This window comes from Anoplolepis gracilipes, chromosome 2, assembly GCF_047496725.1.
Source record: "Anoplolepis gracilipes chromosome 2, ASM4749672v1, whole genome shotgun sequence".
Lineage (NCBI taxonomy): Eukaryota > Metazoa > Arthropoda > Insecta > Hymenoptera > Formicidae > Anoplolepis > Anoplolepis gracilipes.
In genome coordinates this window covers 7,413,385-7,440,964 of record NC_132971.1, presented here as the reverse complement: position 1 = coordinate 7,440,964, position 27,580 = coordinate 7,413,385, and the positions used below count along the sequence as shown (strand labels likewise).

Here is a 27,580-nt window from a genome sequence, read left to right as displayed (position 1 = left end):
ACTACTTCATAACGGAGGCAATGAGTACAAGTAAAATACTCATCTTGCACGGTGTATGTATATACACTCGGATAGAAAGTAATTCTCTCGTAGCCTTGCCGGTAAACTAACTTCTCCCTGTTTCGTCAACATCGTACAGCGAATGCCCTGCGCTGCGAGACAAATTTAATAATTACGCGAATCTGCCATCTTGATTCGAGGACTCATGTAGCACAATGAAGCGTTAATTATTTTCGTCATTACCATTTCAGATTGAATCGCGAGTTGAATACGCCTGGGTTCATTATACACAAACAATCTTTTTTATGAATAATTTTGCATTTGTTCTTATCGGAATTTCATAAGTTTTTTTTTTGCGATATGACTCGAGGCAAACAATATGAAATATGAAAGATAGAATGAAAATTATTAAAATATAATATAAATTAATATTTTAATTAGTATAAAGTAATATATGTATACAGTGAAAAAGAAAGCAAGGGAGGAAATAATGAGTGAGAAAGATTTTAAAAAAGTCAAAACAGTCGTCTGGCATCATTATTTCGCAGTCTCCTCTATATAGATTCGTGAGTGACGCCAAGGGCACCAAGAGCTCCAGCATCCGGATCTTCATCCTAATTACGAATGGCGTCATTCGTTTGATCTCAAGTAGGGGATACGAGCGCGCATTTTTCTTCTCGCTCGCTCTCAGCTCTTGGCTCTCCTTTCCTCTCGTTAGATAGTCCCCACATATTATGCAGTGGTACGCCGGCGTTTATAAAATGTGGGCCACTTCAGTACGCGGATCGTCGATGCGCGGATCGCATTACTCGGAACCGAAGGCGATCGTCGATCTAACATCCACGCGACGATGATCGAGCTCGTCGTTTTTCAGCGTTCGGCCGTCCGGCTGTTCCGATGGTGCCGCTGGCTGCTTTATTACCTTTACGCGAACGTGTCGAATCTCGGTGAGTGCGTGTAATTTATAGCGTTTAAAAAAAAATTAAGAAAGTTAAAAAAATTAACTGGACGAAAAAAGATATTTACGATCTTATTTTTTATATTGAAAAGTTTCACAAAAACTAATAATTATTTTAGAATCATTATAATATAGTTTTTATAATATAAGATTTCATTATTAAAAACCTTACATTATTTTAAAATAATTATATTGATAGTTGCGCTATTTATCATTCGATAACGTTATATAGCGGTCACTGCCAAGGTTGATTAGAACGGAAACGCGATAATCTAATAGCATGTTTTTGTGATAACTGTCTTAAAATCGCAATTGACGTCTTGTTGTATAAGACTATTGTTTTTTTACAAGGGTTTTATACGTATTTATTTTAATATAAATAAATTATATATACATATATATATTTCTTATGTCATGCACGATAATATTATGACATTTTCTACAAAAAAATGACAATTATCTCTTTACATTAAGAGATATTACACGTTGTACGATTTGACCTCTTTCGCAAGATAACACTTTCTATCTTTAACATAGCGAAAGATTCCCATAAGAGAACGTTGAAGAGAGTTAGAGAATTTATAGTCGACGCAGGAATTTTAATAATACTATATGCATTTTTTATATACTAGTATTAAATCAATTTAAGATAGCATGTTTTAGATTTGTGTAAGGTATAATTTAAATGACACCTCGCGTTTATCGCTAACATCGTCGTTAACGTGTGAAGAAGGCACGCTATACTTAAATTAATCTCTCTCTCTCTCTCTCTCTCTCTCTCTCGCGCGCGCGCGCGCGCAATATCATACGTCAAAACTAGCCAGCTGCCTCTGACCATAGATACCCACGTGCGTATGTATCAGAAACTGGGCCGCCACTTCCCTTCGTGTTAAAACGCGCTTCCGCATGCCTCTTGAGGCTGCTTGAGGAGACGACGTAGCTTGATGCAGTTTCCTTGAAGTTCGAGGCACTCGACTCTACGTTACTGCGCGAACACTGTCACTAGAAACGGAAATAGAGACTTGAAGTAGCTTCATCAGCCAAGAGCCGACATACAAACGCAATATTGTGCGGTTTTCATCGCGTTGTGTCCAAGAATTTTACGATTAATGCTTCTGCTACTTTAGTTGAAGTAGCAAAAACTTCTGTTTCTCTTACCGCAATAGAGTCTGGCTATTTTACTGCATTTTTATTGTTACCGAGTAGAGGATAATAATGCTCTGATCTCTTATGCAGATAAAATGATAATAACTGTGTTTTTATATTCTTATACAAATAAGAGAGATTTAAAGTTACTTTCTAAATATATTCAAAATAAAATTAGAATTGTAAAATCTACTGCAAAGTTATACTTCAAAGCAGCTGACGCGTTCTATTTGAAATTCAAAAAGAGCTAGGTGTTATCATTGCAAAACGCTATTCAATGGCATGTATCTAAAATACGTTAGAAAAGAGTGATATTTTCAGATTTATTCTTCCGTAATGTATCGATCTCTTTATCAGGCGAATATGACACGAATCAGATACGATACAAATACATAAATCATTTTAAGTTTGACGTTATCGGGTTGTTATACTCAAATCGTAACGCGATCCTGAATAGGTTTGCGAGTGACGTGTGAAACGAAACGGATCGAAACGCCACGCCCGTCGATAAAAACTCGGTCGAACTCCCAAGGCGTCAAGTTAACGATACGATTAATAACAACCGTTGTAAATTCGATCTGTCAAGCGTCGAATTGTCTGAATTGTCGACAATGAAAGATTTCCGGTGTACGGTGTGATGTGCGACCAACGGGGGACGAGTTTTCACGGTTTCGCGTTTCAAGACACGGTATTAACATAAACAAATTCCAGTGCTCCGAATGCTTCATCAGACTGCTCTTTAACTCTTCCCTTATTTATACGCTCCAAAAGAGATTATCAAATTTTGATGCGCGTCGAAGTTTCAGCAGGCCAAGCGTCGCATTTTCAACTCGACTTCGTATAAAACGTGTCTGTTTAAAAATTCATATCTTTAGTTCTATTTGACATATATCCCAGATAAAATATCCGATACGACACATATAGTTCTATAAATAATAGTGAAAATATTGTGTTGCTGCGCAGAAAGAGTAATGATTTATCGAGATGACATTTGGTGATCGTCGTCGCATTTGCGAGTGCATTTTCGTAAATGTTCATTTTGATTAAGAAATTTGCTGTATGCGTTCTAATAGCTGAGCCACAAAGCGCCGACGTCGATTAACGAATTGAAAACAATCGGGAACAATTCGAACTCTACTCATTCAAGTGACATCAAAAGCTCGTCGATAAACTTTGCTCCGTTCGTTCGCGCGTCGCGGCTTCAGGTCGGCCCGGCAAAAGTCACTGAATACACCATTATGCCTGGTCGATCGAGGGTAGAGCTCGAGGGGTGCGAAGGAGAAAACTGCATTTCATTGCGGTCATTGCTCCGCGAATTCTTAATTGGATAACGATAATCCAGAAATAAGCTTCAAATTTTGATTTCACCAGGTCCTCTTCAACAAAAGGATCGTTTTCTTAACTGTAAACGCGATTGATTCTGCAATACTGCTTGAGCTTAAGACTCGGATTAGCACTAGCGTCTTGTTTCAACATTGAAATAAGAGAAAGAAAATTTAAAACATAAAGACATAATTATAAGTGAATTTCATATGAAATATTTCTGACAATATATGTGTGAATGTATATGTGTATTATATAATTTACGTTCCAGAAATTTTTAAATTTTTTTAAATGAAAATATTTTAACAATAAAGATATAAATAAAAAAATATATATACATAAAAAATATATATAGTTATATACAATGAAAAAAATATAATGTTGAATCAACATCATCGTAGTTGAAATTTATGTTATTAATTTAACAACATTTTTAATCAAATTAATACGCTACATATTGATTTGATTAATAATGTTGTTGAATTAATAAAATAAATTTTAACTACGATCATGTTGTTGATTCAACATTTTTTTTTTTCAGTTCACAATGTAAATTCTAAATTCTAAAAGATAAATAAAAAATAAATATAAATATATAGAAAAGCTTGTGTCTTTTAGTGTACATTTATTCTAAACAGTGTTAGTGTGACACACAAATGAAATCATGTTTAGATAGTGAAGCATTTAAATATTGAAAATCAATTGATACAGTCTGGGATAAATCTTATTCTACAAAAATTCAAGAATACGTCACACTTTTCGTAAAAATAGTCACCGCAATCGAAGTCACGATTTGATTCATTAATTAGATAACGTGAAAGGAGTGCCCCTAATTTTACAGCCACAAGAAATAAAGACCCGCAGCACCTTTCGGAAGAAAAGACCCGAGCGGAGGGAGAGGATCCGGAACAGGATTAGAATCTCCTCCCTTTGGCGGCGGGAGAAAATATTTTCCCAGATCGGTGCTGGTAAACACGTGGCCTCGCGCCACCAACGATCGACCGGACCGGTCGTTTTGAAGGGGAGTAGCACGGCATCGGGGGCTTAGGTCGGCACGAACAGGGGACCAATCCGACGAATCAATGGTTGGCCGAATTAGCCGCGCTCTCCTCTACCAGAGATGTCAATTACACACGAGCTATCTCATATAACTAACTGCGATGACACCTGTGATTTTCGGAGTTGCACCCTTCCCGACCTTGATGTCGATCCCGTCCATGTGGACGTCCACTTCGTGATAAGCTCGTTAGCGGCGCCGGGGCCAGGTCGATGAAATTAGCCGATGCCACTGAACGAACAATGGCGATTCTCGTTTGAGGGACAATGGCGAGCGGGGAAATTACTGGCGGAAATTTTGCGGAACGTTTATCAATCGCGAAACGTGCTGAAATTACAGAGCTGCTCCTAAAGCCGTTCGGAGCCATTCCGTCTCTCTGTTCACGAGTACGGTACGCGAAGTTGGAGCTAATTTATCTTCAACTTTGCCGACTGCGAACGTACCAAGTGCATTAACGCGGTGCGCTTTATTGTATAATTTATCGTAGGAGAATTTCCGATTCTCTCTCTTATATAGGCGTCAGATATTAATGAGTATCAGCGTGCGTCTGCTACGAAATCGAACGATAATTCGCAGCGTCACACTTCAAATCGTTTGGCCTGATAACAATAGCCATGTAAACACGCATCGTCACGTTCGCAGCGATAGATTATTGATATTCTAATTACCTTCGAATAATTAGAGAACACCGCACTGCGGCTTTTGACGGTGAACGCGTTCCGACATTCCATCCAGAGATTTCGCAGAATCGTTCGCGTCATTTAGGATGAATACACACGACTATCAGCAATAGCAAGTGATATGGAATAATACAATTAATTGCTGCGAGATAAATATTAAAAAAAAATTAATTTGACACGTGCTATTCCATCAAAATATCCGACGTTTATCGTTTAATCATTTTAATCTTTCTATCGTTAACAAAAATAATAACATTATTCTAGGACAAATTTTATTACAAGCATGTATCTCAGATTATATTTATTAGCGTAATTGATTTAAATTTAAGATTGTGTTTTATTATATATGTACATATTTAAATAGGGATCTCATTACGTTGTAAATTGTAAACGATCCGCCAGTATCTTAACGCGACTCAAGTTTCAAGAGGAGCAGGTAACACATTTCTTATTTTTTTGTTTATTTTACATGGATTTCACTAAAGTAATTTAAGAAGAAGGGAACTAAATCTAAGAGCAGACGAAGTGTTAAGGAAAATCATGGTGATAAATTCAACGAATTGCGGAAGTTTTTCGATAGAAAACGTGCCGATAGCGCAAAGATGCGCAATTAAGTAAAACTCGCACGGTACTCATAAGAAAAAATATCGAAAAGAAAAAGATTTCGACATATCCCCTATTTTCCAATTACGTTTAGAAATAGAACGTGATAGTTTGAGTATTTTCGTAAAGCATTATTTATTAAAGTCAATTTTTCTTTTAGCACTCACACAAGGCACAGGAACATTATGTATCCTAAATTTATTTGGATGGAGCCAATATTGGCTGCACTAAACCGGAAGATTCCTCCGCTTGTACCCAGCAGTCTGAGTCTCCCTATAACACAAGGGTGAAAATGATACGTGTGCAATTTTCTCAATTGCACGGCCGCACCCTATCCTTTTATCAATACACATGGTTTCTCCGCGTTGATACAAGTTGATTCGGTGACGTCATCGAGTCGAAATAAATTTACTGCGTAATTACAGGGATTACAATTATAGCGAAGAGAGAGGCATTTATTATTTTTAAAGGCCATGATTAAGTAATCAGACGTTTTTGAATACTTTTACTGAACGCGTTATCCGACAATAAATACATCTATACATATCAGGGTGTCTATTCCCTGAAAAAATATAGAAAACCGGGAATATTCAGGGATTTCTTTTGGAAAAATCAGGGAAGTTTCATGGAATTTCATTAGAATTTAGGGCATTTTTTCAAAAATTCTTTTTTTTGGCTATTTTGGTTTTCATCTTGTAAATAATCAGCTGTGTGTGTGAAAGTGACGTCTCACTTCGTGGAAACTCATTAATTGTTGAGAATTTTGGCTTTATTTTTATAAAAATATTTTCTAGAGTCCTTGATAAAATTAAGTAAATAGTCCTGACTGTTAAACAAAAAATGACTCGAGACAAACTGACATGTCACGTTTACTGCGTCTTGCTTTGTTTATTGACGAATTTTTTTATTTCTTATCAGATTTTAAGCACTTGAAAATTCTACGAAAGTTTTACAAAATGTTCTAGGTCTAAAAATTATTAAAATATTAAATAATTATATAAATTAGATCACCTGAGACACTGGATGTAAATGAGATTCATGTTATATTGATGTTTCGTTATCTAATTTGTTTAATAAGTATTCTAACAACTTTACACATATTTAGAACTTTGTTCAAAAAGTATAAATGATTGCAAAACGACACAAAAAAATAACACCAAAATCTCATTAGAGTCGATAGAACTATCGAAATCCGACCAATGCAATGTCTTATTTCAATATTTATACGTTTGGCATTTCAGACAATCTATTTTGTAATTTTTTTAATAAATATAATAATTTTGATATGTAGAACTCTCTTTTTCTCTCTTTTTGGAATTAAAAGTAAATGTAGAATAACACAAAATCTCATTAATCGATAGAATTATCGAAATATGACTAGCGTTTAATTTGCCAATTTAATTTGTTTAATTAATATTCTAATAATGTTTACGCATTGAACTTTTTGTTTAACTATTATGAAACTCTTAAGCGCTTAAAGTCTAATAAAAAATACTTAAAAAATCGTCGGTAGATAAAGACAACGTGAACTTAGTGTCTCATTGTCATTATATTTTTTATATACTTAATATCTTAACATGAATAAAAAACGTTAGAATGAAAAACACTAGAAAATGCATGGAATAAAAAATTTTATTTTAGAGAAAGTTGTAATTAAAATTTTGGAAAATATTCTTTTTACTTGGAATTTTGAACAAAAATATCTGAAGAATCAGGGAATTTTTTTACAAGATTTTTCTAAATTTTTTACTGATTTGAGTAGACATCCTGTATATGTATCGTTTTCTTTATTAATTCGCGACCACATCACTTTTATTTGACGACGATACACATTATTACGCGATATAATTGTCTGACGGATCCAGGCTTTTAACCGGCCATTAGCTGGACAATAATAATAATAACCGCCGTCGACTCGAAACAACGACGTTGATTTACTGCTGACTCGTGACCGCGAATTCGCGTTCGCACCACTATCGCCAATTATCAAAGTGAAGCTTTATTCAGTTAACGGGACAGGGCTGTTTAGCTACGCGAACCGCGATAAATCCGTATAATTTGATCGCTTGCTCCGACCTCTCGAACGACGAAGAGAAAGAGAGAGAGAGAAAGAGAGGACTCGCTTCATGCTCTTACGACCGGCGATTCATCAGCTTACAAGTGCGCGTTCAGGTCTTTACTCTCGAAAACGTCAATAAAAGTCGACGGGATCGTGCTCGCGTGACCCGCAGGATTTAGTTACTCATTTAAGTTTCATTTACGTTACGTGCGCGATGCATCCGCGCACGCTTTCTCTTTCTCTTTCTCTTTTTGAGATGCATCGTGCAACGCGATCGACGCACGCGAGCAAGAACGACCGGCGCGGCGTCGTGTTGGCTCGATTTAAAATCAGTCCGAAGGATACTATCGGCCATCACACGATGACTCCCCTTACGTAAGAATTCCACTGAACATCGCGTAAGTGAAATTCCTTGGCTTCGAGCGAATCTCCGAGCAAATACCGCAAATGGTCGAACTTCAGTCAGGTTCACTCTTGGATTTTTCAACGAAGGTCCCGAATTAGATATCTCTGTGATTTTCAACCATTTCTCGAGGTTTTTTTTTTTTTTTTTTTTTTTTCTTTTTAATGAGAACGTTTGCAAAGGCACATTTGCACAAAATTTTGTTTAATATGATATGGCAGAAGATATCTGAGCGGCTATCATTTTTCACGGTAATTTATTTTCAACGATGAATCTGTCTACTCTAACGCGTTCCGCGCTACCAAAGAGAAGAATCCACGGAAAAGCGTTTGATTGACGGCTGTAAAATGATACGGGCGCGATTCAAATGGGCGGAGCTCTCGGCAAAGAAGTAATTAATTTCTTGCCCGCGCGTTTCGGTCGATGGCTTGCGGATACTATATCTGGCTGAGATTCTTCGTGCACGTATGTACGTGTACAACTGAATGAAATAGCTGGTGCACGAAACTGCACTCACAGCTTTCTCCATTTCGTTGTTGAAAATTCCGCAGGAAAGCTTATAATTAGAGATATTTTTTTACTCCTTTCTTTTTTAACTCGAATATTTAATAAATATACATGTATAAAAAATGCAAACGAAACATAAAATTGTGAGAAACTGTGTACGCGCGTAGAATCAAATAATTTTATCCATTATACGTAATAATTAATAGAGGATATTAAGTAGAAATATGCTATTCAAAGTTATCCCAATTTTTTTTGTTAATCCGATGCTTCATTATCGGTAGGCATTTATAACCGTGAAGAGATTGCCGGGATTCGCAGGAAATATTTCATTCTCTCACTCCTTTCTGGCTGCACTATCTGTTATCAGGCTAACGTTAATTTCCACCACAGTGCAATTTAAGCGGCTTCACTTTATAATTTGTGATTAAAGCTTTATTCGCGCGCTGTGAGATATATCATCGCTGTGCCCGATGAGAGTGTTAACACGTATCTAGAGATAACGCGTGATGGAATATCCTCCGGTTGTCGAAACGCGGTCGCGCGCACGATTGTTCCTACGTATCGGAACTTCCGCTTCCCGATCCGCTTCTCTCCGACTGATCGATTGCCTGTCAAATATTTCTGAGGCGGCAGAAGAAACGATCCGCGATTTCGACATTCCTATATCGTCGTGTCGCAATCACCAACGTGAACTACAATCAGATTGAATGAATGCAGATATAAAACGGATATCGTGAGGAATAATATACTACTTCGATATCATACTGAATCTATTTTATATAACTATAAGGTAAAGGAAATATTACAGCTTCACAGTCTATATATTCGTTTTATTATTCAAAGAAAAAAAAGAAAGAAGGAAAGAATTCTTTTATAAATAACGTTTATTTGATACATCGCGTATACGCGATGTAACAAGTGATGTATATAAAATTACAATATACGTCATATATAACACACATATATATTTTTTTTTTAATTTTATTTTTTGCTCCAATTTTCAGGAGAAGAAATAAATATGAAAATGTTAAGTTAAGTAGTTGTACTTCTTTTCCTTAGAACGGAATTTTTTAGTCTCTCGCGCGTTATATCAATCGTTTATCGGGGACTCCGTCTTCCTGACGTAAAAGACGCAGTTGCTCCTGGATGAAAAATGTTTCGAGGCAAGGAAGAGAAATGTGCGAAATCGTGCCCTTGGTAAAATCGATAACTCGCCCTCGCACGCGGCACCAATTCTAAAAAGTATGTCAGCTGGTGCAACGATATATCTATGTTAAGCCTAAAGTTGTCCCTGTTCGCGTTTTAAGTCGACTGTATAATTTCGCGATCGTTAGATGTAGAAAACTCACGGCGAAAACGACGGCAAACTATACACAGCAGCCAACATTGTTATGGTATTAAGCAGATATGTCTGACCACCACAACCGAATTATGCCCGAGAGAGAGAGAGAGAGCCTTAATACGCATAATTTATAGCAATTCCGTGCATTTTGCGTGCCAGAATAGTATCGCGGCGTTTGTAATTTGCATCGCGATTACACGTTCGCGCTCGAACGTATATACCAGCCATTTCGGATGAGCTGTTCGCCACATTCCTGAATAGGAGGGAAATTTTCACGTAATCATCGGAATGATGCTTGTGGAAGTATTGATTTGATCATGTAATATTTGATTGTTTGAAAATTTAATCCGTTATTTCGGCGGAGATATAATTTACATTCATTTAATTGTATAATTGTGGATAATAACTCATATCGTAATGGATTGGGGTGATACATTCCGTAATAATTGACGGAAAAGCGTGACAGTTAAAAGTAACGAATTATGTAGCAAATTTTAAAAGGATTTATTTTCAGTGTTTACTCTTTCTCTCTTTTCTTTTGTAATATTTCTCATTATCTTTTTTCTTACTACCTATAACCACCTAGTTTAGTCTAGTGATAATTATAGGTTCAGCTAGGAGTCATCTAATACCTAGCTGTCAATATTATACCCTATGTCTACAGAGCGTCCGTAATCAATATCCGTGATCCGAGAGATGCCATAATTAATTTCATGGGCCAAAACCTGAACCACGCGATTATTGCCGTATATGCGCTTACTCGCCATCAATTTATGGCTTTCGGTTTGTAACATATGCGTATATATATATATATATATATATATACGTATAATACGCATCGCAAGAGTTTAATCCGGGTTTCGTCGATGAGACAAGAATCACTTTATCAGACCCTTACTTAAGGCAAGAGACAAGGTGTCTGGATAAGCGCACGTCGGATTTAGTGCGACGGTGTAAGGGAGCAGCATCGCTTTCAACGATAAGATACTTTATTAACGAGAGACACGCGAGCGAGCTCGCAAAATAGACGATCACACGTGTCAACGCACTATTAGAGCGCCCTTCTTCGTATATGTCATGTCTCAAAATTTTCAGAGTAAGAATTATATAAATCGTGTTCTCGTTGAATTCATTAACTTTACAGTCTTTTTCTAGTCCACTCTTTCATATAATCATCTTATTTTCATCTATCCTATGCATTATCTTAAAATAATAATTTGTAAGATTCGTAAATTAGCATTAATATCTTAAGTTATGAAAAAAAGACATTGATTATTTGAACCTGAATAGAAATTTTAAATAATTTTCACTTTTAGTTTCTAATAATTTTAAAGAATTATTTTTATCTCCTATTTTAAATCATACAATCTTGGGTAAATGTTTTTTATTGTTATAAAAACTAAACATGTTTTTTATCTTACGTCTAATATTCGTTGTTTTTGAAGACATAGAAAGTAGTAGAAAAAAATTGCATTCTATCACGTAGATTGAAAAACTTTTTTACAGGAAAAATACACAATGACTTTCTTATAAAGTATTGTCGTTACGTCAATGTAAATGTCGCGCGAGAGCAACGTGAAAATAATTAAAAGTTTGCCATGTTGATGAGCTTCCTAGACATAGTGCGTCCTGACATTGTTCGCCATTCCGCGAGAGTTTCGACGCGAAACTTTAAGAAAAAAAATTATTGCATCACGATGCTTGTCACGCAAGAATTTCATTGCAATTAAGCTTCAACAGCGTTATATACTCGTGATACTTTGATAAACTTATTGCCGTTTTCGGAATTCTGCAAGATGCTTGAAATTATTTACTATGTTGCACAGCAAACAAAATTCTAATTTACTCGACGTTATAAAGACATTTGCCTGTTAAGAGCAATGACGCACGTGAAACATGCGATTTAAAATGCGTTTAAAATCGATATAAATCGAAAGGATCGACATAATAAATGTCGAGATTTATTCGCAAAATATCTCCATCCGCGCAAAGTATTATTTCCTTAGATCGTTTTTCATCCACAAGATCTATAGAAAGGACCGGCTTCTACACTTCTCATCCCTTCGTATCGTCGGTATTTGCATTTCGTCCCGTAGTATTTCGTCGAAAATGCGGCGGAGAAATGCTGCATATTGCGATGATGTTCCAGATAGTTTTGTACGAATAAAATATCTGCCGGCCGTATAAATATTTCCAGACACATTTGCCGATACTATAATAAAATGCATGGAGTGTATCGAGTTTTGCGCAGCGCACTCTTCATATACAGCGAGGCCTTTCGATGACACGTACCATCCTCTCTCTTTCCATCTTTCTCTCTGCACCCTTCCTTCCCTCTGTCTCAAGAGAAATTCACGCGGGCCCGCAATTAGAAGTCGGTGTATTTCATAAACACGCCCGTGGCATAGAAGTAATTAAAAGTTTCGCTCATTGGCGAAGTTTTGCGTTTCAGTATCACGTTCAGTGGCGTTGCTCGCGACGCTTTCAAAAGCGGTCTCGACGAGAATATGTTGCAAACAGCGATTGTTGTTGGCGCTAAAATTGTTTACTATGAACACAACCGTAATACGACGGAAATTGTACACAGTAATCTGACAATAGTCACGAAGTACCGTCAGGAATGTGGATATGTACAGACGATTTGTCAACTTGCCGAATGTAAATTTATTTATAATATTTATAATATTTATAATATTTATTTATAATATTTATTTTTAACTCGAAAAATAAATATTCGCGAATATTTAAATATCTATTTTTTTCTATTTTTTAATTAATTTAAAAAATATTGCGAAAATATTCTGTTGCACTAATTCTTCTTGGATTATTCAAGAGACTAGTATCTCTTTTCCGTCTGCATATGGCTTTTGCGCATAACCATTGGTGGAAAGGAAAATCCGCTGGGAATATTTTCGAGTATTACACATACGAGAGACAGTGAAAAAGTGCAAAAAGAAATGCATCGAGATCGGTGTGTCGGAACGATCAAGATATAGTCCACTTTGAAAAATGCACATGGTCAAATAAAGCACGCCGGATCCCGCGAAAATGAATCGAAAGACATCACGTCCAGCAAATTTCAGTTGAATCTCCGGCGAGTCGTCGTTAAAACTTTTTCAGGTGGAAGAGAGAATAACGAGTCGACGGTCCCTCGAAATCGGCGAAGTTTCTGGATTCGTGGCTAGCTAATATAATAACGGCACGATAAGGCGAGTTCTTCTTTTTCAGGCCGAACCAAAGAACGTGTCTTATGAATAATAGCGAGGACTTATAAAAGAGAGCACTTTAATTCTCCGAGCGATTTTGACCTGGCGAAATCGATTTGTCATTTCCTTCTCTGCACGCTTGAACGACCTTGCAAAACTCTCGGTCATTGTTTCGACAATTTCTGCATTTTCTGCAGTTCAGTGTCGATAAGAAATACGCGAACTGTTCATCCGTGTATAACACGGATAATTGAAATCGTACAATGCAAACCTAAAAACTATGAATATCTGCAATCTCGTTTTAAATTAATTCTTCCTTTTTCATAGCCAAGGGAGAGAGAGAGAAAGAGAGAGAAAGACAGAGACAGAATATGTTTCAGAATATATTGCATGCACAATTCATCGATATTAAAAAGCAATTCTTTTAAGTTGATTTAACAGTGTATCTAATTTTTTAAAAATTCTTTTTTATAGAACATAATTTAAATAAAAATGTTTTGTACGTTATCAAAAAAACGGAAAATATATCGTGCTTTGAAATTTTCCGTGCATACTGTATATTAGAGTTAAAACTAATTTTCAAACAATAATTCATTTTCAGATCGGAATTTCTTAAAATTTGTCACATTATTGATGTGGTTATTGCACATGGATGTAAGGTCGTGTTATCAACAGCCGAATGTATGATCGATATTCACGATAATGTCGGCCGGAATATGACTCGGCACGGAAAAAAAAGAGACGAATGGAAGCGACAGAAAAGGGGAGAAACGAAAAAAAAAGGAGAGAGAGGAGCGAAAAAGCATCGCGCGACGATGGCCGCGTGGAGCCACAGGTATCCCGCAGAACTTCGCGACCCTCGATTTGCCTCCGCTTACAGGTCGTTTCAAACTCCGTCGTTTTTCTCGCTTCGCGTCGCAAGACACGTAGTAGATCAGTAAGTAACTAAAATTGCCAGCGGTAAATACGATTATAGACCTTTAATATAATGCTGTAGTGTAAAAATATTTAGGAGTCTCATTTTATAATATATACGGTGACAATAATATATTGCGCGTTATTCGTAAATAATTAACAGTGTCACGCTTTTCGTTAATATTTGTGAGATTTTTATGTCCGAGATATCGCTCGTCGCGATAATTCACGGGAGATGCGCGATGTTTCATTGCACGTTTTCAAATCGGCGGAATTCTTCCCTCACTCGACTACATTTTTAATAAATCAACCATCCCGCTTACTCACTCAACCTTCCCCTTCGCGCGCCACCCTTCTGCACCATTCTTTTCGCCCTTTCACGCGCGGCGTGAATTCAGGTATATTCAGGTATATGCCCAGACTTTTTAATGCTCAGCTCTTTTTATAACTAATGTATGATTTTATTAGAAGGTATAACTTGTAATTCTTTGATTTTTATTTTCAATTTTTTCAATAAGAGTATATATTAAAATTATTTAGCTTTTTTTTACGAAATATACATCAAACCTTGCCACGTGAGAGATATTATATTTACACGTAAAAATATATTTCTCTTTGAAACATGCAAGTTTATATGATAATTTTTTCCAGTAAAGATAAAGAAAACCATCTTTCCGTCGAATACGATAAAATTGTTCATCTCTTTTCTTTTTCCAAACAACATCTTCTTATAATTTAATAGTTGCGTTTATCATAATTACGCGGTGTTCTATCGAAGAGGAGGAATACCAACAGAAACGCTGACGGAGTGACGGGAATAAATTGGCGTAGGGTGTCCCTTTTCTTAAATCCACCCCTGCCTCGGCGCGGCGTATGCGCGTGCCACGTTCGCCCAAACACCCCCTCGACCCACCGCAGTATTGATCCACGGCCATCCCTCACGCCGCACTCCACCGGGTTCCGCCACGCCGCATGCGGAGGGACGGTAGCGGCAGGCGAGGTGATGGCATTAAAGGGGGAGGACGCGCGGCGGGGATGCGCTGGGACAGAGCAGAGAACGGAGGGGAGGCAGAAGAGAACCGAAACCGAAACTCCAACCCCGCAAACTAAAGCCGAGCCTCTCCCCCGCGGCTCGCTCTTTGCCCTTCTCGGCCACGCTGTCCCGTTTCATCCCTCGGGCTCTCGTACCAACACCCACGCGAACGCCAATACGTGCGCGTTGCGATCGCGCGTGTGCGCAGGCGCACGTGTGAGCCTTCTATACGGATAGACGCAAATGCGCGTAAACTGAGATGCGTAAGGAATATACAGTATTTATGAAATTGGGATGACTGAATGGAAAAAGCGCCTCGCTTTTTTCGACGTATTGTGCAAAGCAGTTTGCTATCGAAAGAGGAGTAGCAATTTGAGCCGTGGGATTATTGTTAAAGTAAATGTAGTTTTATGCGCAAAACAACTTTTATACGGAAATTCATTTTTCAGTGACCAGTTCCATTTATAATGTAACTGACGGACACAAAACAAAAGATATTTTTTGATCAATTCTGTCAATAATTTTAGAGCTTTTGTATTTGTAAAAAAAATATTTACGTATCAAAATTATTTTACTATATAAAAAATACATTTTGCTTTATAAATATTGCAATGGAAATTCGTGTTTCTCTTCACATTTAAAAAAGAAAAAAAAAACCCCAGTCACCTTACTCGCTTGCACCGTGACATTCAGCATGGTTGCGTGTTCCATCGACTGACGACGAAATGAGAAAGGGCGACCGTCCGCGGTCGGGAGGGAGAGAGAGTAGCGGCGGCAAGGGGTGACAGAGCGAGAACGAAAGGGAAAATCGAGGAGAAGCGCGAGCGCACACGCATTTAACCCTCGAGAAGAAATTTATCGTGAATCCACTTTGAGAGAATGAGAGAACTCTCCGCGGAGCACAAAGGGTCGGAGTATTGTTTACTTTGATATGAAGGGGGGGGGGCTAATGGGGAGAGGGGAAATGCAGCGAGAGGGTAGCTGACTGGAAGGAGAAAGGATCATCGAGAATTCGACCACGCGATAAAGGGATGACAACGGTGACTTGTGTTCGAGAGTTGGCAGGACCAGACTTTTTCACTCTCTTCCGCTCTATTACTCTCTTGCTTTCTCTTTCTTTTTTTCCTTCTTCATTCAGCGGATGAAAGGCACGCGAATGGACGAAAACGAGAGGCGGACGTCGGTATGCGAATCGAGCCGATTGTACATATTACGTCACGGGACCTTTTGTCTTTCCGCGGTCCCTGCTGCGCGCCATGAGATCTCTCCGGGGAAAATTGCTTATTAGATACTACAACGACGAACGAGCCCTTTGATCGAAACATCACGGAGGTTCTGTTCCGCTTATCGCAAACGCAGCGCTTGTCATCCCCGCGGTAATTTCATTGGGAATTCCGCGATTGTAGGGTTGTTCGAATTGTTCTTCACAATGATTGTAGTACTTGAATTTAGAATTTATTTACGGAAATCGATTTTTAAGATACTGGCGTAAATTGTTTTCAAAGCTATCTATCAAAGGTGTTATCAAAAAGTATAACAGTAAATTATACGTTATTATTTTTATCAATAATTAAATAAAATTTTCAAAAATGAGAGCGAAACATTTCTCTCTTCTCTCCCTAAATAAAATAACTATGGAATAATGTCAGAGGTTATAGCGTGATATCTTCACACTTTAGGCAAGCTTACAAAAGCTGTAATTTATTATCAGGCATTTCCCAATAGCAACTCTATTTCTTTCTAACATAAAGTCTCTTTAATTATCTAGGCATTTCGATGTAAGCTTGCTAAAGTGTCAAGTAAAGCAGTTTGATACAATAACAAAGAGAAAAGCGAAAAGTGGATGGCGGAAATTCTAAAGAACTGGTCGACGTATTTATTCATGAGCTTCTTGTTTCGCAGTTTCATTCAAGCGATGATAATTAAACGGGAAATTGCTTGTAGAGACCGGATATTTACTTTCTAAGCTAAAAGTAACACTAGTGAAGGATATTAACGTCAATTTTTCTTTAATATAAATTTAATTTTGTCGCTTTTTGAAATCTCTCACGTTAAATACTCTGCTAATTTTGCCGGTAATTATTCCAGCTTATCTGAAACTAAATTTTTAATCAGATAAAAAGACCAATTCGAGTTAAATAAAATTTTTTTGTTATATTTTTCCGAGTGAAATTTGTAACCTTTTTTAAACTCGTCTTCAAAGAGAATGGAAAACTTTCTATAAACATTTTTGCAATTTTATGTGAATAAAAGAAGATATATTTTTATTCGCGTGATATCTTCCCTATCTTTTTCCAAAGAAATATGATATCTTTGGTTTGAGAAACACTGGCTCAGGGAATATCGATTGCGGGTCTCGTTTCGGAAGCTGATATTTATATGACCTCTACGGCGCACATGTCAACGAATGATTGTTCGATCCGTCATATTAATGTTAATCGTTTATTCCGCCGGCTATTATTGGGGCTTTACAATTTGTCGATGAAATTACAGCTCGATATTCGCAGAGATCCATGTACATACATCGTCGAAAGGCCGATTGTTTTTGTGTTTCTACACAAAATCGACGCGGTGATTGTGTATGCGAACCGTCACATCTGCTAAATCGCTGCATACATTAAGACCGATGAAACACGTCGTTTGAATTTAAGCACAGCATGCATATTCATAAATGTCATCTTTTTTACCGCGACGACTAACTACCTAATTTTACCACCATTTTTGCTGAAAAGCATCAAATCAACATAAAAAATTAGAAACCCATCGTTACATCACACATTTGTTATATATTAAGTACGACCATCTTACTTTTTTCTTATTCTTGTATTAAACGAGTAAAAGAATTAAATGAGCGTGATAAAGATAAAAAGCGATTATTTGATGAGTTGTAAGAAAGATGTAATAAGAAATTTAGTTTCTCGAGAAAGTAGCTTCTCTTTCTCTCTCTATCCCACCCTCTCTCTTCTTCACAAAACATTTAAAAGAGCATTTTGTTTGCATTAATTTTTGTTATGTGCAGCATTTTAATTTGATTACATTGTATGAGATCTTAATCGGCAATGGAACGTGTGTAAATCAATCGTAATATTGTCCAACGATACATTTTCATGTCATTATAATTCAATGAATATTTGAGTGAAAAGATTAATGTCAAGTGGATATATTATCGAATTAATATTAAATCAATGATGGAAATTATAATTTTCCGCTCATATGCCGCAATTAGTCGCGCGATGGACGACACGCTAGCGCGAGCATATTATATATATATATATATATATATATACACGGAATAAGATAAATCCCGCTCATACGCGAATCCAGAGCAAATGTCGAACATCGAACGTTTCATCGATATCCATCAGTGGATCGTTTTGGTGACGCTCGTTTCGGGGTAAATTGCATCGACAGCTAATACTGCGCGAGTGGCGGAATAAAAACTAAATTACGGGAATTAAGATAAAGCGATCGTGTCGGATTGATCGAGGCGATGTTACCCCGCGATAGCTCCTGGAAGCTAAATTGGAACGGCTTGTAACGGACGTTCGGCCTGGTTTCGACCGCGAACGGTGAGTAACGGCTGTCCTATCGATAATAAATCGTGTTCACTCGTCTCTATGAGCAACCTCGAAGAGAGCAATCGGAACTGAGAGTCTTCCTCTCGAGACTTATCTTACATCAAACTGATTAAAAGTATGGAAAAAGAGATAAGCAAATAATCAGTAAGTAATTTTAACGTGATTTTTTTTTCTTGATCTTAATTTTACATTACGTGCAGAGCTTTTCTTATTAAAGTATATTATAAGATGTCTTAGTTGTCATTGAAACATTCTTAAAGATAAATCCCGGCTCTATTCTAGCAATTTTGGTGCAATTTTCTTCCTCTTTCTCGCTTTCTCTGTGCGGAAATCGAAACAATTTGTAAGGATCAGGTTGAATTTCTCGCGTCGTGGACCGGCGAGGATGAGACGCGGAAAAAGAGATCGGGCGGCGCGTTTCCCGGCAAATTGCGCGGAATAAATAGGACGGAAGAACGAATGATTTGTCCCGGTTTAATGTCCGACTCGCCCTTTATATTTGCTCCTTCGAAGCTATTCGCTCGCTCTATTCTCGCCGAATTTCTTTCTCATCGCGCTGATAAACTTACTCGTGTCTCGCTCATTACGTACGTTACCGTATATCGACGGTATATCGTGTTATGTCGGATCGTCGCTTTTGAAGCTCTCGCACTTTTCCGACCCTCGCTCGTGAGGCGCAACCCCGTCGCAACGAGATCCGTTATTGGATTTCCACCCGGTTGAATCCTTCGCGCCCGTCTTCCCAGACGACGACGACGACGACGACGACGACTATTAGAGAAGGGGCGAACCTGAAATGCACTCTGACGACGATCCGATATGATGCCGATGACACTCGAGGACATCCTCCCCGAGGGGGAAGCGTGTAATACGACGGGGTACATAATAAAAACCGATGAGGGTGACGAGATGTAAAAAGACGCGCTGTAAATATTTACAGGTGTGCTGCTTTAATCTGTTGTGCGTTTCATGTTTTATTTCCTTTCCTTTCCTTTGAATAAATTATTTTTATATATTCTACCTCTATGTACATTTTATAAATTTTTCTTCGCAAAAATTTTCTCTACGGATACTTTTCTTACACAAAAATTTTTCTTTCCTCAATATTTACAGTGTTTAAAGCAATAAATCCAGAATCGATGTTTATCAGTTCCGCGCTATACGAGTCCCTATAAAAGCGTATCTTAAATCAAATCGTTTCGCGACGAAAATCTCTCGAAATTTCTCCGCTAGTTTCGGCGTGGATTTACGAGATTGCGGCGGGCGGACAGGCTTAAATCGAGAAAATTGGCTTCGGGAATACCGATTACGGGACTCTTGACCTCGCAAGAGGGAGAGAAAAAGAGAAAGAGAGAAAGAGAAACCAGATCCTCACAAAGCGAGAACCCTCTCCGGACATCCTGTCGCCCTTGGACTGCTTCGTTAACGCAAATTGTTGTACCAAAACGTATCTACATCCATCATATGACATAAGCAAGTAATCATCGCAAAAGGCGAACAGAAAACTAGACATTAATTCGTTCTTAATTAATCGCACTGAAAAAAAATAATATTGAATCAACAACATCATCGTAGTTGAAATTTATTTGATTAATTCAACAACATTATTAATCAAATTAATATGCCATGTATTTTTTCAATGCCGACATGCGTGTCGCCATGTAATATTAAAAAGCTTGACCCTTTAAATAATTTTTCTTATTACATCAAGATTATGTAATAAACAAACAGTGTTTACTAATCTATTTACTTCACTTCATTAAAAAATGATAAAAGTGGAGAATGTAAGTTTTATCAGTAAATATGTACGTTTCGTAAAAACTAGAATATTTCTTGAAATAATTGTGCAACGATGTCATCTCGAATAACCTAGAAGGGTCCGTTAAATCAAGCAAAATCAATACGGCGACTAATCGACCAAAGCTGCGGCGCAGTTTGGTACCATCTCCGATGAATACCGTATTAACATTCGATATCACTGCGAGAATACGCAACATTAACATTACGAAACTTGCGTTAAATCACTGCATGCAAATTAATTCAGGTGGAAATGAACAAGCTGCCAAATGCATATCTAGAACTAATATGGAAATGCCTTCCTTGCGGACGCTAAATGTTTCCTTGAAGTTGGTTTGACATTACGAATCCGTCAATTAAGATAAGCTTTGAGGATGTATATCAAATATATAGAATGTTCGGCGATTTATACTTGACAGGGGGAGGGACGGAGGAAATCGTAAGCCGTCAATTAGGATTATCCGCGGATTATATTCCGGTTCCGTCTGTTTCTCAATCTCTCTCTTTAAGGATGACGGGGATGATGGGGATACCGGCGAATAGTATTTTCCCCTCTCTCGCCCGTCGCAGGAATTTTCCACCCCCGCTGGCGGAGATCGTAAATTTGCGGGGATGATGTCTACTCGCTAGAAGCTGCAACGTGTTTCTCGTATTATTCGTTACCGCTGCCAGGACGAAATTAACTTTCTTGCGCAACAGTTTTAAATTACTGTCGACCCGAAATTGCTCCGCTCGCGGCGAGATTGATTAAAATATCTCCATTATAGTTGTCTCGAGACAAGATGATCGACGAGAAATTCTTCCGTATTTTTACAAACTTTACGGATAAAGCTCATCTCTTAGATTGCCCCAAAAATTCGCTACATTAATTTGTTTAATTAAAGTACATATTTATTGTTCTTTATTTATTGCTTTTCATAAATCACAAAATTCAGTTGGAATAATCGATATCATACAACGACGACCTGTTGCATCTCGAAAATTATTATTATATATAGCAATCTCTACACGTGACATATATTATAAGAAAAGATTAAATTTTAAGTAATTATAGTTATTAATTTATCATAATCAATTCTTTCAAGGTTATTATAAGTATATTTGAAAAATATAGCGATTTTAGCTCAACTATTTAATTTTATCTTTCTTCAGAAATGATCAAATGCTCTTTTACCATCGCCAATTTCTCGAACTTACCGAAATTGCTGTAATCGCTAATTTAATTCATCGGAGAGTAAGATCCATTTTATTTGCGTTTACTTTAGTCGGCTTCGCCCAGATAGCTAAATGTTTTCTCCTCCTAAAAGATAGATTGAAATTGCTGAGGGAGGAAAACGCGGCGACGCGATGAAGATGGAAACGAAGAAGACTTATTCTCGACCTCGATATCGTCCTTGCACGAAGACTCCCTTGTGTATACATTCGTGAATTACACGCGTGAATTACCTGTAGCTCTGTTATACTTTTTGTACAAACGGGCTTGATCACGATGCAATAATCGTCTAGGGAAATAACTCGATGCATGTCAATGATTGTAATAACGAGCACACACATTCTTCGACTAAACGAACATAAATGTAAATGTAAACCTATCAGTGGAATTTTTGGATTTATTATTTCCCGCTATAAATTTTCGAATCTTTTAATTTTCATTTATAAAAACTCGTATTACTATTAGACGGTAATAATCAGGATTTTGTGGTCCTTACATAATCTTTAAGAAACCCTTAGTTCTCAACATTATTTTATCTTATTTAGTGACATCTCTGTCTGTGGAAAGCCAAAAAACTGTTATACATGCAAAAATTGTCATAAATTAACAAGATAGTTTACAATCCTAAAAAATAATTTTTATTTAAATACATTAATTTTATTAATATTTTTTTTTACTTTTCGAGAAGACCCCTTTATAATGTGAAGCCCTAAGTTGCAGCTTATGTGTAGATCCGGCACTGGCAATGATGTTATGAACACGCTTGACGTCAGAATCCTTCTCCATCATTTCCCTCGGTCATTTCCTCGGTAGAACCTCTCGTGTGCAGCGCGAGATTGCAAGATCAAACTCGTCCGATAGCGCTTATATCGCAGAAGGATCGTTCTCCCGATGGAATCGATTCGGCCAGACGGTCGAGCGTGCGAAATCGATAAGGGCGACAATGGCGAATGGCGGTGAAAATTGCGCGGCTAAAGAGGGAACGATCGCGTTGCGTTCCCTTCGACTCTTTTACGTGGCGTAAGAAAACAGTCGCCGACCCTCGAGGCGTTTCCAATTTCCTTCAATGTGGCCTTATATCGGGAGAAATGCCACGCGCGTGGACCAACTGATCCCCGACGCGGCAAAACGGCGCGTCGTTGTTGCCGCGGGAGTCCGAGATTAAATTGAAAACAGACGTGTTCCTGCCGCGGAAAAAGGAGGAAATGCGACGGTTATCCCGCCGGGATGCGCGCAACACACGGGGACGACAAAGAGACGCAACCCTCTCGGCGGTAGTTCACCTCTATACGAGATTTTATTCCCCCGGATCACGGAAACCCGTGTAAGAATAATCCGTACGTGCGGATGCCTCTCAGCCTTTTCTTGGAAGGGATTTTGTCCAAACCCGATCTCTGTATCTTCCTGCATCTCACACGTAGACCCGCACGTCTCCTGTCAATTGAACGAATTAAACGAACCAAAATAAAAACTCAGAAACTTTCGTTGCGATTATTCGCGAAAAAGAATGAGAGAAAAATAAGTTTTTATTACAGACGCGTTTATAACCGGCACTCTAGAAGTTAAATATTTTTAACGTCATGCAACGTTGTCGGATTGCTTTTTCTAACGCGTATAATACACGTTTGTATTCGCATAGATAGCACGATGCAGGATCAATATCCACTTTCCTCCTTTTCTCAGAGACATCGTTGCTTTGGCGACGCATTTTTCACGTCGTAGAATATCGCAATATATATTTTGTGCCAGTCCATGAGCGTTGTTTTCTCATCAATCTCTGTACCTAATAATAATCAGGTAGCTACTTTATTAACTTTTTATGAAGAGCCTTCTACTTCAGAGATGTACAACATTTTCGAGAGTGTAGCTTATGCTTTTATTTTATTTTATTTTTTTTCCCTTGTTTCTAAAGATTCCAGTGTTCGTTACATTAAAAATTTATTACATTCATTACATCAATCTGAAACTGAGAGCACCTTATCGGGAAGAAAAGTATGTTGACAATTATTCTGCCTATTATTGTCGATAATTTGAAAAAGCATAATTTCAATATTCGCAGCTCTCGAAGAAATTGCTTTTAAAATCTTTCTCGCGACTCTCTCATATTATTCAATATCGATCCATCTTTGAGAACCCGGCATCTCTCCATTTCAGAAAGGCCTTCAGGGCAATTGCTCCCCCTGAAAGGAAACCACTGCGAATGATTCGAGGATTTCCCGCATACCTACCATGCATACCCCGCAGGATATACATACCCAAAGGAAGAAGTAAAATATTATCGATATCGCTATGTGTTTCGATGTCGCGCAGAGAAAACACACGACGTCAAAGATTCCCTCTTGACGGAGGAATAACCGCGGCAATTTCGTCATTTCCCGATCTGTGTCGACGGTTTAATTTAGAACTTCTTCGTGCTCGAGGCTTGTCTTTCCTCTAAATCCGCTTCCTCCTCGCCGCACAAAGCCACATTGTAGGAAATTGGAAAGTCTGCCGCTGACAGTAGAACCATCTTCCTCATAATCGCGCCGACACGCGGCGACCTACATCTTAGCTTTATTCCTGTATTCTCGAATCGATTTGGACCACGCTAGCATGCAAGTCTTGTTTGCGCCCCCGTCTTTCGCGCGCGCCGGGATAATACGCTGCCATCTTTTCTCCCGCGAGCTCTCTCTCTCTCTCTCTCTCTCTCTCTCTCTCTCTCTCTCTCTCTCTCTCTCTCTCTCTCTCTCTCACGTCCGCCTACAATTCAATCCCCTCGTGCAAGCCCCTAGTGCAAAAGCGCGAGTTGTGCGCTTAACTCAACCGCGCCCGTCAGTTCGCCGAGTCATACTTTTCTTCCCGGCCTTTCGTCGTTTCTCGAAAATGTGGGACGAGAGATTTCCAATCTCGCTGTCAATATCTCATCTTCGTAGCGGGAACGAGACTTATACCAGAAAACTATTCGCGTTCTTTTTGCTTGTTCTACATTCATTTTATATTCCAATTTTTTTTTATTCGCGAATATTACATACCTTTTTTAGGTACTAAAGAATTTAACGCGACGATCTGACGCACTTTATATATGAACTTGAAAAGATTAATTTAAAAATTGAGGGAATTAAAATTTAAATTAGTTAACATATTAAAGATAAGAGTCCAAGATCAAAAATGTGGAAAAATTTTTTTTCTTCTCATAACGTCATATCTTTTCTTCAAATTTTAAAAGATTGCATCATCAAACATAGATGTAGATGAATTTTGAAAATTGCAAATTATTGTGTAGATTGGCAAAGGAGTATTTGTTCAAAAATATAATCCTGCAAAAAAAAACACGTAGGCATATGCCACCGAGATCACGCTTTATCGAATTTGCTTTCGACAAAAGCAACCAAATCGCGTTTGGACGAACGTGAGAAATGAGACCGACAGAATAGCTCTGTTGTAGACTGGAGGACTCTCGCTCGTAATACTAAATCAATATCTGGCGGTGGGGTAACTCGTGTACAGGGTGTTTCGAAAGTACCCGTCGCCCCGACTGACTATTGATTTCTCATCGATGCTTATTCACTTCGGCCAAATAAGTCGTTTCTGAGTCATAATGTATCTATTATTCCATCACGATTATACGTACATATTTTGCGAGAATTGTGTACAAATAATTTATCGGGAGATATAGAGAATCCGCAGTATCACAGTTTACGTTTGCAGAGTCGAATTCGAGGATTAACAACGGATCCCGGACATTGTATTGTAATATTTCTCCTAGCGATTACTACGAATAATATCAAATACAAGCAATTCATATTTACAGAACAGATGTGTGTGTGTGTGTGTGTGTGTATATTATGTGTATGTATATGTGTATCATTCGATCTCTTTCGCTCACGGAAAATGGCTTCGCATCTCGAGAATAACCGCTGGTATTGGCCAACTGTCTGTCGGAATATTGAATCTCGTAATTTTGCATTTTTATAACCTTTTTTTACCGAATGACTCATGCAGGAGCTCTCGCTCTACGCTCAAAGAGCTCAATACCCGCATAGTGACGAGAAAGATAAACGTATCTGTCTGTCTGTGAAACCAATTTATAGACTGCTATTATAGGACTAATGATTCCTGCTCGCGCATCACAAATGTCGAGACAAAAATGTTTTTACTAACTGTAAATCGTCAAAAACTGCGGGATCAAACGAAAAATTTACACAGCCAGATTTATACATTTATAATCAGCGCTCGGTAATCAGTAAAAATGTGAAAACTTTCCACGTGAACACATTCGTGCCATCGCGTGAATGAATATTTACGCTTATAACGTTTAAATATAATTACATCCACATCACATAGCTCGGATGATTCATACATATATATATATATATATATATATATAATTTACAGTAGAATAAGCAAAGCAAGAGATTGGAAAAAATACACTGAAAAATACACTTTTATTTGAACGTATGACATTTGTCTTTTACCGTCGAGTTAAACATAGCATAATATCCTACTTTCGAACTGCAAATACGCGAGACAGGCGTACGAGACAGCGCGATACGATAATGTGTTAACTGTAGTTGAATGTTGAATTTATAGATGACGTATCAGAGAAACGAGTACGTCGTTGAAGGCGCAAGTTGCTTACGACGCATCTCGTCGCGAAGCAAGTTTAGCAAAGCGACGTACTGTTTGTTCATAAAATTTAATGGATCTCCATGCTAACAGTATCGGTATGGCGTTCTCTCTTTCCCCTTCCCTTTCTCTCTCCTTTTCTTTCCGTCCCATCAGCGTTATTAAAGCCGTTCGCTATTAAAGTTATCGTCATAATGTAAACACGAGCTCGCGGAAAAACGATATAGCAGAAAGTTTCGTCGAGAGTTTCTTCCTTTCTTTCTCTTTTCTCCTCCCTTGAGCAGGGAGGGCGAGACGTGAATTAAGGGGACAGTGGTGGTAGTCACGTGCGGAGCGCGGGGTCTCCCCATTCATCCATGTCGCTATATACGCCCTTTACGGATCGCGCACGAGAAGCGTATTGTGCGTCGAGTGACGTGTTCGTTATAAATGTGTCGGATTATTGTGAAAATGCGCCATGCAGGAAAATCGTAGGCGGACTCAGCCGTCATCGAAGTATGCAGCAGATTCTCGTTTATACCTATGTGCTCTATTTTCGAGAAGTATATTCTTTTATTATTCCCTTTGTGGTAAATTAACAAAAAATCCGCTTAAAAAATACATATAAAGATTAAAATGATTTTATATACTTTTCGAATTAATATTGATTAATGATTGACATGTCGTTATATAAACTTTTTACATAAATTTCTTTTTTTATTATATATATATATATATATATATATATTTTTTTTTTTAATAAAACGAAAAATAAAAGTTATATCGCATATTTAGTCACGATAAAAATAAATTTTTTAATTGTAAAAAAGGCATGTATTGACTTATATAAAATCGGGAACTATCAGAGTATTCGAAAGAAGTCTTGCGTGACAAAAGCGTAAAGTTCCGAAGGGACACCCTATATTACAGGAACTCGTTGTTCGCAGCCTGTACTCACGGCCACCCCTCTCGTGCTTGTAGAGTTAGTCACTCTGTTCTCCACCCTCGATTTTTCCGTTTTACCCTCGCCATCTAATACAGAGTGGCTTGAAAGCGCGCTCGCTTCGTCGCGCCCTTTTTTCGCGCAACGAAACCGCATCGAACCGACGGAAATTTGACAGTGATTGTGACGCGATTGGAAACGAATTGAGCCGACGAATTTCCTTCCGTCCTTTT

At 37.9% G+C, this 27,580-nt stretch overlaps 1 protein-coding gene and 1 pseudogene across 1 annotated transcript in view; both read left to right on the top strand.

Moving 5' to 3' along the window:
- The first annotated feature begins 642 nt into the window (after positions 1-642).
- LOC140663250 (uncharacterized) lies at positions 643-22,533 on the top strand (annotated as a pseudogene).
- Liprin-gamma (liprin protein kazrin) overlaps positions 932-27,580 on the top strand; it is a 119,184-nt gene continuing 92,535 nt past the window's right edge. The window contains exon 1 of the mRNA XM_072911257.1: positions 932-947. The gene's annotated coding sequence lies outside the window, so the exon portion shown is untranslated. The remainder of the gene's footprint in view (positions 948-27,580) is intronic.